Source organism: Anopheles coustani, chromosome 3, assembly GCF_943734705.1.
Source record: "Anopheles coustani chromosome 3, idAnoCousDA_361_x.2, whole genome shotgun sequence".
NCBI classification, from domain to species: Eukaryota; Metazoa; Arthropoda; class Insecta; order Diptera; family Culicidae; genus Anopheles; species Anopheles coustani.
In genome coordinates, this window is record NC_071288.1 from 77,685,591 (window position 1) to 77,698,067 (window position 12,477).

At 48.3% G+C, this 12,477-nt stretch overlaps 1 long non-coding RNA gene across 1 annotated transcript in view; it reads left to right on the forward strand.

The window, feature by feature from the left end:
* Positions 1-12,477, forward strand: part of LOC131258894 (uncharacterized) — a 58,442-nt gene that overhangs the window by 19,658 nt on the left and 26,307 nt on the right. The gene's annotated exons all lie outside the window — the stretch shown is intronic.

Below are 12,477 nucleotides of genomic sequence, written 5' to 3' on the forward strand. Positions count from 1 at the left end.
AAATCGCTCCCCCCGAAACGGCTACTGGAAATCCATTGTTTTTACACGCAAACCCATTTGCACATTGGCAGTTTGGGATTTTATGTTTTTTTAATCAATATACACGCCCGTTAAGGGTGTTTCCCGAGGAAGGGTTCTTCCACCCCGAAGAACACGCCCCTCTGTGCGCCAGGTCAGGGAAGGTCCTTGGAAGTTCTCCTGGCGGGACGATTTGGACCCTCCTAGGACCTTTAAGGAAGGGCCGCGAACGGAAAACGTTGAGATCCGGTTGGTTAATGGCCTGGGAGGGAACAGTTGTATTTGGTTCCAACTTCAACACACACAGAGGTATATATCCTTAAAGGGGTGCCTCTAGCCGGAGCAGACGGGTGCTCTCTCGCCTCGGGGATAGTAATCCCTCTTCATTTACTTTGCGCGCCAGCAATCATTCGTCCTCGGCCTACGTCACACCGTCGGCCTATTTTGCCTTCTCCGCAAACACAACCAACCCGGGAAATCTTTCACCCAAACCAAACAAAAAGAGACGAACGAATAAAACACAGTCCCGAAGAAACTTGAAGAAGCACGCACTCACACAAACATACACACGTATTAGGAGAATAAAAATCCCAACCTACCAACCAAAGACGATAAATTTTCCTTCCTCACACAATAAATTACGTGACATTTTTCGGATTCCCGCGTTCGGGCCAGCGGACTGTTGACTGGAGGCTTCCTCCTGTCCCCGCAGAGGCTTCCATTTTGTCCTTCCCAGTGAGTTCTGTTTACAGGAAAAAGGATTCCAGCGTGCTTCGTTTATTCTTGCTTCTTCTTTTTTATTTTGTCTCAAGGAAACTTTTCCAACCTGTCACCGAACAATTCGTGGTCCGAGAAAAAGGAAAGCGATAGATAGGGAGGTGCCAAAAATAAACTAAAAAAAACACACACACACACGTATAAAGTTGCTTGAAAGGATTCCGGAATTCAATTCGCTCCGCCGATCGATATCGCCACTGTTCCATTCGGATGTCGGACGGAGGACGGGAAGTTTGGCAACGTATCACCGGAAATGGATTCTTTAGTTTTTTTTTATTTTGCAACCCCCGGCCATTTGGTCCATTTTGGGTGACGGCAGAAAGACGCCGGACGCTGTAACTGTAAACAGCAGCTTTGTCGCAATATCGCAAGATCCTTGGACTGTTTCTTTTTGGTTTGGTGAGGAAAACAGAGGGAGGGGGAATGGGGGGCACGTGCAGACACTGGACCGGGTGGTGGTGAAAATTAAAAAGTAAAATTATTTCTTTCTCACGTTCCGATGGCCCCTTCCTCCGCTTGTCTGTTTCCCCATCCTTCCGGAGTGTTCCCGGGTTTGCTGAATCACTGCTTTCAATTGACTCACGAGTTCTGCGGAACTGAAAAACTCCTTTCATTGGTCCGGCTACGGCAAGGATGTTCCATATTCAGGACAGAGTTCGGTGACCAGATTTTTGAGCTAAATTTTGGCATTTTTTACACCACCATCCCCGGGTTTCCTTTCCCCTCATAAGGCTTTTGTGGGTTTTTGGGAATGACGCTCATCGGAAGGCGTAAGGCTCAATTCTTGTTGGAGTGGTGAAAAACTCATACAGCGACGATGATTCTTCTGGATGATCTGCTCCTGGATCGACTGTCACCTTTCGTGTGCTTGAGGTTTCCTTCCATGCGCCACAAACACAGTTCGTAGTACATTTTTGTACCAGTGTTGGAAATACTCCGCAGCGGCTTGACGTGTGTCTAATTTGAATTACAGATCGTGGTGGTGGTCCGTCCGTTCGTTCTGTCCCATGTAACACGGAGATCATCGACACACCGACCGACAGTACACGTGGGGTGTGTATGCACACCACAGAACCTCTGGGGGGAAGTCGGAGCGTAGTATCGGGCGCTTGTTTGTTTGGTTGTCGCTAGCGCCAATGTCGAAAAATGAAAGTCAAAAAGACGACGGGTATGTTGGGAAAACCCTCCCCCACCCTTACCCTTCACCCTGGAAAAACTTCAAACAGTTCGGTGGGTCAATTTCTATTGGCACGAAAATGGGGACCGCCCGGAAGGTGACGGATGAAGCAAGTTTGACCTGGTGTCGAATGTTGAGTGGCGAGAATGGAAAAGTTGTGACCACAATGTCACAACACATATGCAGCGGAGGGGGGTGAGGATACAGGGTGGAGTTTGTGGGGCGGGTTGGAATTTGCTTTTCGGTTTGTATGTTGTGTCTTTTTTTGTTTTCTTTCTTCCTCTCACCGGCTCTAGCTGCTATCTCTCGTTGACACGTTGAATTTTCCTCACTCACAGGTTTTTGTTGTTATTCATTTTCCATTTCCAACTGCCGAAGCTTTGCACACACAAATTGCACGAATCGAGTTTCACTTGCACTGGCCAGTGGTTTTGATTTAGTTTTGATATAACTTTTTCCCACCCGCTTTTCGTTCGTGTCGTTTGTTCGGTGGAACACCAAATATTTTCCTTTTTCCACCGGGGTGTGTGTGTGTGTGTTGGAACCGTAGCTTTTGAGGTTCGGTTTGGCAAATCCGTACTCGCTGCACATACGATGCACAGCCAGGACCGAGTGTGTTTGGGTTGCTGCAGCAATTTGAACGAGCAATTACGTCTGGCTCGCGTGCCACAAGCAAATTTGTCGAGTCTGTTTTGTTTGGATCCCTTTTTCCGCGGAGGATCACCATCATCGTCATCATCATCATCGTTTGGCACACAGGAGCGTTCGTTTTCTATCATGTTCACGCCCTTTTTCCGGCAATTTGAGCCACTGAAAAGTGCCTAAAAAATGGCTGCATCAACCAGATCAAGGGATTTTCCCTGCTGGAAAACAAACGATAGTGTAACAACCGACGTTACATCGTTGAATTTTTTTTTCATTATTTCGTCGGTGCTAAACTTAGCCGGTACGTGGTAGTAGAACAATTTTTATATTTCTCCAAACACTATAATCAATCGAAAGAAAAGCAATTATCGAAACTCGCGTTTAAAAATCAATTACGATTAAAATGGCGCGCTACGACGTCGTTCGCCAGCAATCGGCAGATTCAATGGAGGAGGTACTCGCTTGAGGAAAATCAATGAATCGAAAATGGATGCGGGCGTTGTGCGAAGTAACGCTGGAAAATTCATAATGGCTTCGCCACGCGGCGGCCAGCTGGCTTCGGCTCGATTGGTGTAAATGAGCGCCAGAATGGTGATGGTTTCCTCCCTTTCCACCAAGTGATGGTGTGTTTTGTTTTTAACAAACTTCGGCGCCAATCGGTTCCAGCGTTGCACACCATAGAGTTAAACCACCCACCCCATATTCAGTTGCGTTCCATGATGTGAAAAGTTCCGGAACCGGCCAGCGCTTATGGCGGCGATGATTTGGCCTGCAAACTTCCGAGCAGTCGGCAAGCTGCTTTGGGGCGTCGGGAAAATGCCACCAGCCAGCCAGATCGTAGTATAGACCCTCACCGGGGTTGTCCGTGCGCGCCACCGAAAACTGCCGGCATTAACATATATTTTCAATATGTTTTCATGCAAATTTAATTACCTTCATTTACAATGCTTATTATTGCAAAAGCCATGCCATGGAGAGGCGCGAACGTCCGAACGTCGGCTGGGTGTATCTGGAATTTCGCCGCGTGCTTCCGAATGGGCACAACATGCCTGTTGTGTTGGGTGAAGGTACGCGAACAGCGAATGCAATTGGCTGTGTGGCGCTTTGTCGTTAAGTTCCACGACGATGGCTGCGGATTACGTCCGGCGCATGGGATCGTCATTTGCATTGGTTTGGCGGTGTCCAGCGTTGAAGACACCGAAGGCTTGATGGATGCATTTTCCCATCAGCTTAACAGCACGTCCTCATCTGCAGGCACCAGCAGGCAGCCATGTTGATTGCTAATTGTTATCCATAAATGCATTGGACACTGAGATGGGGCGCATCGCGTTTTGCTGAGATGTTTTGTGGTAAGGACCGCATTAGGGCCATCGCCATATTCTGTAGGTTTCCGCTGGGAAGTATCTTATTTTATAGCTTCCAACAACATTTGTTTCGAAAAAAAACATGAAGAACAAGTAGCGAACGCCACCGAACGTCAAACGAACAAAACCAATTCAAACAAACACCATTTTCCAAGCCGTTTCCAAAGGAGAAGTTACTGATAGCTAGACCTTAGATTATGGTAGTTTCCACATTTAACTACCACAGACCCAAAGGCTTGGCCCCGGACGGTTTAGCTGGCTGCTACTAATTTCCCTACGCCCGGGCTAAGGTGCCCTTTTTCCACTTGACTAACCGTAATTTATGTCCCTTCGCTAATTCACATTTTGCGCTCGTGTCTCGAACGGAAAACCACCCCCCCACCCCCGACATGGGTTGGTGTTGTGGGCTCCTCTAGCATTATGCCGGCTTGGAAATCCAGCTGGAAGCCAAGGTCCGGCGTTTAGAAGATGGTGTATAATTGCTTGATTGTGCCGGCGCAAGAATGTTGCGTTTCTTGTTCGCTACCCGACGGTTGGGAAAAGGGGAGGTGGGATGCGCTGGGAAAAGTGTAAAGGTGTGACTTATCGTACACGTTTGCTCATTGTTTGTTTCGTTGAAGGGTTTTCAATGTTTCAAGAAGAACTTGCCACAATATCGTTCGCGTCCTAATGATGCCACCGACTGTTCGCAACAACAGAAGAAGTGTCTGTCATTCGTTTCTCAATCAGTTATCACCCTTCAATAACAATTATATAAAAAGAGAAGAGAAGTGGGTGTAGTAAATGAGCGTTTTCACCGTCCAATGTGAAGAGGGATTGTAACATTATAAAAAGAGTACTGTCTTTGAAGGGTTGGTCACATTATGCAGCCTTGCAGACGTTCGAACCTTTTTGGTTTCATTTTTATATCATGCACGACAAGTTGGCTTGAAGCAGGAGAACAAGCGTTTGTTATTTGACGGAGAAAAAGGGAACCCTCCCGCGACCGCTATTCAAAACGATCCATTGATCATAACGCTAACCGACTAGGGCGCCCATCTGCGTCGCCCCACCCACGCGCACCTGAGAGCTAAATTATGCTTCGGCGCCCCTTTTCGGCCTGCGGCCTGCATTCACGACTTACCGCCATGTTGTCCTTCGCCGACGGTTGAAAATCACCCGAATGATTAATGTCGAAAGTCACAGCACAGGAACCCATCCAGCTGCTAACTCCTACGGCATTAGGTTGGGTTTTCGTTGGGACGCCTCGAAAATCATCGATGAAACGATTTAGGCTGTTTTACAATGCCCCAAAATGTGCGTGATGCAGTTGGTGGGGGGGGGTGGTAAGAAATGAGGCTTCGATTGGGAGTGGGAGGCCCATATTTAACGCCTCTAGCAAACTAACCTTCCGGGCGAAAACCACGTGAAGTCGCGCGCCATCCGAGAAATGAGTGTCATCCCGCACGCATCGGCTACTCCACTGGGGAACTCCATTTATGGTGCTTCATCGGCGATCATCTCCCGTAGGCGGAAGTGACTGCATCTTATGGATGTTGTTTTTTTTTCACTCGTGTTTAGCTTTTGCCTAATGGAGGCGATATAATATCTCCGGTTTGTTTTATGAACGACTGTGAGGCGATATATTGGGGACGAGAAACACAAACAACGGTCGATCCCGCTGGGGCGTATAGTCAAAGTCATGGCTGCATTAATTGCGCTGCCAGCTGTTGTGGATCTCATCCAGTTCCGGGGCAAGGGAAGCACAACCGATCCGTGTCCGATTCGAAGTAGGCAGCTGCAGCAGAGAGCTGTGGTTCATTTCGGGTGCGATTTAGACATCATGGACTAGTTTTAGTCACCAGAAAATATATTGGTGATTTATTATATCCAGTTGATTAGTATATGAATATGTTAAACATTTCAAAACGCTTTAAATTACATTTTGGACTATCAAATTACTTTTAATTTATGTAATTTATTCATTGACTAATGTGCTTTCCAACGTTTTCAATTTGTTTCTGAATGGAAAAGCACACAGTTCTTTTTTGCAGCCTTGGAACTTGCAAGGAGAACTAGTCCAAATTTGTTGGTCATTCCACAGTGAATTCTCATCTGGTTTGGTTATTGGATTTGGCCAAACTTCGAATGTAAATCAAACATTTCCGCACGGTTCCAGGGTGATGACGGCTACATGCGGGCGGGCTTAAATGCAAACAAATCAAACGACGAGCATGGCAGGCTCGAGCAGTTTTCCGTGTGCACTGATGGATGGATTGAAAGGGAAAAATGAGGTGATAGAACAGTGCGTGCGCCGACTTGCTACTGCTATGGTCGCGTGATACCTGGAAAGGAATCAACCTACAAATAGAATGAAAGTTCTGCTGTAAAAAAAAAACGACGAAATGAATTGAGTGAAGCGTGAACGGAAGGGAAAACCTTGACGAAAGTCGTGACTTCAAACGCACCTCAATCGATTGCCTCACTCGTCTCCGAGTCGGTTGAAGGTTTTTTGTTTATCGCTCACTATCGCAAAGGGTAAACCATTATTTAAATACTTTAAAGTTAGTTTGAAATGTTTACTGCGTCGTGGGTTAAAAAGGGAATTGACGGATATTGAGCTGCCAAGTCTGATTGAAAGAAATAAGTATAAATGGAAGGCCGAGCTGGAAAATAATCGCAAGAACTTTGCTAATGTGTCTACACGAAGGAAAAGGCCTCCTGATAACGCCCGTGGGACATTCACCGTTCAGTATCGCCCGAAAATATTCTTTTCAATCGTATCCTTTTTCAAATCTTAATGTTGCGGTTATTTTGCGCTCGTTGGAGCTTTCTGGAAGTGACGCCGTACCGTGTTCTCGCAGGGAAAGTAAGGCGGAAGAATTATTACATCTCATTGTGCCTCCTAATGATCATCGGCCTTGATCTCATGATATATACCGGGAAGGTTTTCGGGTTTGGCAACCGTTCTCGGCCTGCCCATGTCCTTTTCCCCAAATTTACGTGCCATTTTTCTCCCAGGGTTGACCGACCGAGCACGGTAGCAGCTGGTGCGGAAATCGTCGACTGCTAATCATTTAAATGACTCTTTAAAAATATGTCCTGGACGGACGCATTCGTTCCTCGGCAACCTCGAAGGTACCGTTTGGGAAGAAGAACGAACAAGGCTCGGTGACTGTGGCGCCTGGCGTGTTTATAAATTATAAACATTTTGACAGTTGCCTTGTATCTGGTGGCATCCATGCAGGAGGGGGCGGTGCCTTAAAAGCGAGTTGTGTCCAACTCCGGGCCCAGCGCTGGGAAGCACCGGGGTGCGTTTAATATCAAATTTATGTTTTCATGCTCCAATACCTCCGGTGTGTCTCCGTGCTGGAGTTGATTTTACAGGACAACGTCCGGGGAGGAAGTATGCGAGGCCGGACGAAAGGCGTTGGGTCGGAAAGCCAACCACCGCAATCCAGCAAACTGTTCGCCGAGCTACTCTCGACCTAGATTTAAAGAAGAACGTTGATGATTTGCGACAATCGGTCGCCACAAACAATTCGGGAGACTTTCTGTGGTGGTCCTGCGATTTGCGTTACTTTTTAACCAAGGTGTGCGTTGTCATAGTCCACTCTGCAGTGGTTACATTGGAACGTAACGAGAACTTCTGGATACTCCTACTAAAGCTGGGTTGCTTTCTGCCTGTTGTTGTACGGCAATGAGTTGGCAAAAGCGGGCAAGAATGACATGTCCTCGTTCTCTAGCTTATTATGACGATGCCTTTAGTGCGGTCGAGTTCCACCGGGCACTAGGACTCTTCACTCCAAGCAAGGATGGGAACGATGACGAATGATAATTCCAAGGCAAAGGCTCTCCTAGCCCTCGGTAGAAACTACCACTGCCTCAACCGTACTTAGTCCGTTCGTCAAACTTTCTCCAATTGTCCGGCGGGAACCGCTGAGACGGTTGTTAAAGCCCTAGAGCTAGGCAAGCATTCGGGGCGACTGTTCTGGTATCTGGTGGCATCCGGTGAATGCGCCTGGCCGGAGCTGGTGCCCTCGAGTTAGCCCGCTTTTACGACTCACGCTCCGTCACCCGTACAATTCGTATACCTGCGTTCGCAGCGCTCCCGGGGGCGCCATTGAAGGGAGTTCTCGGCGAAATGTCAGAACAATTATACGCCATTTCCTATCGACATTTCTGTGCCATTCTCCAGCTCGAAAGTGAACTTTTGCAGCGTGGCAAGGGGTAGAGAAAGTGGCATGCAGGCGCAGGGGCAGGGCACACTGCTTGTGAATGGCTTATGGGGAGGCTTCCCTGTGTGAACCGTTAGATCGTTGGTTCGAGAGTCACTCGAATGCTGCTCGTCGGCGTGGGACGTCCTAGTACTTTCTCCGCCTCAGTGTATAACTCCTCCATTTGCGGTACCTATCTTACAGTTTGCTGTAGTGATTATTTTCTGCTCCATATTGTTCGCGCTTGTAAGCTTAATGTTTTGCCCCTCCCTCCCTTCCCCGCACGCGAACTGTCTCGCCAGCGTGTGGATTCATCATTTTCCTTTTCCGCGCAGTCGTCTCGTGACTTTCCGATTCCTTTCATTCTGTGCATGCTGCTATTGACTGTGTGCGACCCATGGATATACTTCCTTGCGACGTTCCCCACTCGAACAACGGACGCCCGTTGGGATTTGTTTGGATCGCAGGCGAAACGGGGTCGCTCTCCATCCTGCTCCCGGTGGCGTATGACCGTCCTGTGGAACGACCACCATACGGCGTCTGCAAACCGAATCCCACCGAGTGTACGTTCGAAAATCGACATCATCCTTTGTTGACAGAAAAAGGGACCCCGGCACTTGATGAGGACGCTAATCGAAAGGAAGGTAACCATTGTTGACCTTCCTTCTGTCCGCCGGCGTGTGTTTCGTAGGATTGCGCTTCGTTCAAATATGTCTCTTAGGGATTTGTCAGCACGTCGTTGCGCGCGTCCAAGCCGGTTTTTAGTGGACGAAATGAATTGCAAAGATCAATTACGCTGCGAAAGATGACGTGGGTTTTTTTTTACTGCCAGCTCTTCTAGGATCAACAGAAAGTAACCGCGTTCATGCATGTGGTGCTTGGTTTGGAAAGGGGTTTTTTTTCTGCGCGACAAGATTGTCTTTCGAAGGCGGGACAATCTGCGGACGCTAAGCAGTGTCATCTGTCCAAGCGTGTTCTCTGAAAGACCTCCTCCGTCCTGGATCTCAACATCAGTAACATTCATGCCTGGTTTCGATGGCACAATAGAGTGCAAGCGTTGTTTGCGCGCGTGTGTGTGTGTGCACGTTGAGTTGGCTCCAATGTGCCGACCCCGATATCCGGTTTTGAATTGAAGTAATCGCTATGCAGATGGCGTTCCTTTTGGTCGGGGTTTCTTCTGTTCACTGCAGGCCGAGGACTTGGTGAGCCCCGGTAAAGACCTCGTTTTTTTTTCGCCCAACGCGGGAGCACCAGTTAAGAGCTAGTTTGTTTGATTGCTCCTGGTCCATCCAATGCTCCACCTCTCATCCCCGGCCCCACCTAAACCTCCATTCATTGAGCCCTTTTGTTTCTCGCGAACGGAGTGCAGAACTCCTGCGGCGGTACTCAACCTACATCGCGAGTCCCGATGCACCGAATGCAACGGCGAGGGCGAGCTTTTCAGGGTGCTCTGCTGGAGTTGTAGCATAGAAAAGCGAAAAGAGGTCGTTCGTTAGACGGAGCGGGGCACAGAGAAAGGGTTCAGGTCCCGGTTCGGCGCTCGGTCACAGCCGTTTCGATTGCACTTTAATCATGCCTGCTTGCGCTTCGCAGTGAGTTGCCCCCGGGCGGGTCGTCTAGAGAGTCGGACTGGTTGTGGGTGACAGCACAAAAAAAAAAGGGAATGTAAAAGCTTTTTTGCCATGGCCGTCCCCACAAATCGAAATCGATTTACTGTGTTACTCCTTGATTGAAAGATAGGTTGATTGGGCGGTTGTTTTGTTCTGTGCAGACAAACCTCCTTTTTTGTTCTGCTATCAGCAGAACCATCTCTTTTCTTTCTCATGAGGTCGTTTCGGGGGAAGAACTAAAATGTTAGTATTTTCTTCCAATGGAACATTCAAACTCATTTGTGAAAACTTTCAAAGTCACAAACAACATCCCTTTACCGCTTCTCTGTTTCGGTTAAACCGGTTCTTGCTGATATACTACAGTGTTCGGCTTCTAGCCCAATGAAACAGATCTCTCAACCTATCTGGTTCTTTTCGAAACTGGTTCAAAATGCATATGAGAAAACCACGTGGGTGAAGTCGTGCAAAAGCCCCAGGAACCAGAACTTAGAACTCGTTTTGAGCGTTGCCTCACCACTACCACTACCTGGTGTGTCTGGTGTCCTTCCCAGCTTCGCGTCACCATACCGTTGCAATATGTAGGTGAATGCAATAGGACCGGTGTGGTAAGGTTTTCGTTTCGCTGTCGTCATCATCCTCATCTCCATCTCGTCTGCCGTCGTCGCTACCGACGTCGTCTTTGGCATCCAGCAGCTTGTGCATACCACATGGCTGCGTGCCATGTACGGACGCCTACACGATCCGATGGTTTGGCACTGCGGGCCGGTTTAGTGTCCCCTCGGGAAGCGTTGCTCATACCCGTCTGTGTTTAACGTTGCGTGGCGCTTTTGGGGCGAGCTGACTTGTGAACCGCCAGGGGTTTTTGTTTCGGCATGACTTGAGAACATCTACGAAAAGCGCGCCTGCGATGTGCGAGTGTAGACACGGAGTCAAACTTGGTCAGAAAGCCCCTGGACGGGAAGGGCGAAACATTGGATCTATCTCTGGGCCCGGGTTAGTAGTTGTTGATTGCATTCACGCGAGCACGTCGCCGTACTCGGTTAAACATGCCCTAGATGGACACCCTCTAGTACCCTGCTAATGTCGCTTAATCAATACTAGCGCCTACTCTGGTTTGCGGACAGCGAACTCCGGGTTACGAAGTCTGACATTTAAGAAACGCTCGGGCAAGGGGCAGGTTTGCCACCGAAGCTTTGCGTGGAGTAATTGGCGTTACTTTGTATTGCACTAGTTTGATAGCTACCAACAATCTACTTTCATTTTCTTGAATTAACCGGAAAACGCCCACCATTTCGTAGGTTTTACATATCTGCAATTTGTTCAGAATGTGATCTACATAAGTACACGTTCATAGAAAACTGGATATTCCAAAGAGAACTTAACTTTGTACTAAGTGTATCCTATAAAAATATCATCGGAATATATCAAAAAATTTGTCCGACAATGTGCATCATTGCGGAGACGCTTGGATCAAACTTCCAGATCTCAAATGCCTCTCGTTACTTTATCAGATACACCGCAGACTGCATCCGTTATTCCAACACTCGGAGAACTCCCTACCCATCGTCACCAGTGACTGATTTTCGGTTGATTCTTGTCGCTCATTCATTGGCTTGTTTGTTAGCGCTGTCGCTTGGGAGTACGGTTCCAATTTAAACTGTACCAGATTTGACACTGCATGCCGGCAACGGCAACACTGCACTGAATTACGATCTGCACCCATTGCAACGATACCGATAGTTCCAAGTTTCGAAAGTGAGTTCAACCGCCGAGTGTTGGGTGTTCAGGTGGAGACGGCAAGCGGCGCCAGCGACCGGTCGCTTTCTCGTGCCCGTTCGCCTTCTTTACTCGGAGCCCTTCCCCCCCGCAGAACTTCAAACCCTACGGAACCGTTTGTCGTGGTCGACCTAATTGATTGCGAAACTAGTTTAGACAGGGAGTAGGAACCCTTTGCTGGGATCGATCTTTGCGAGAACTGCCTCGTACACAGCACGGGGAAGTTTCAGGACACGCTCTTGTGCGAGAGGTGAAACCGAAACGTGTTTTGGTTTTCGGGCCGAACGAGAAAAGGGAGAGAGAGAGGGAGCGTGTGGGATTCGAGTGAACGTTCGCAGTTGGAGTTCAAGTACAGTTTGCTTTTAACTGCTGCGAAATCGAACATTTGAAGGCCCCCCCGGTGAAGGCGTGGTGCCGCATGGGAATCAGCAAAACAAATGAGATAGTAAAAGCGTGTGTCCCCTTGACAATCGGTACAAATTTATCGTACCTGCGTTGGAACTTTTGTGCTCAAATGCTATGTGTACTGTACGTGGTTTGGCATGGCTTTGATGATAGTGTGCCTTCCATGATGGTGCCCGGTTTTCAATTGACTGTACCATATCGCTTTAAAAGATTTTCCCGCCGATAATCGGAGATGATCTCGAATGAATTGAGCGAACGTGAGAGCCCCCGTTTTCGAGGGTGGATTGGTGCCACTAGCGGCAGGAGGCTTGTTAGAGGCTTGCGATGCGTTGCTTCCGGGCGAGAACTCCAGATATGCCATGCACAGGACAGCAGGGTGCCGCTTTAATGATTTTACCTCATCAGCCTGCCTTTCCTGTGCATAAGGGGGCATACTATGCCCGGTGGACTCTGTTTACCGATGGGATTTATGCGACAAACGAGTTTCGTCGAGCGCCGCCGGTTCAGCA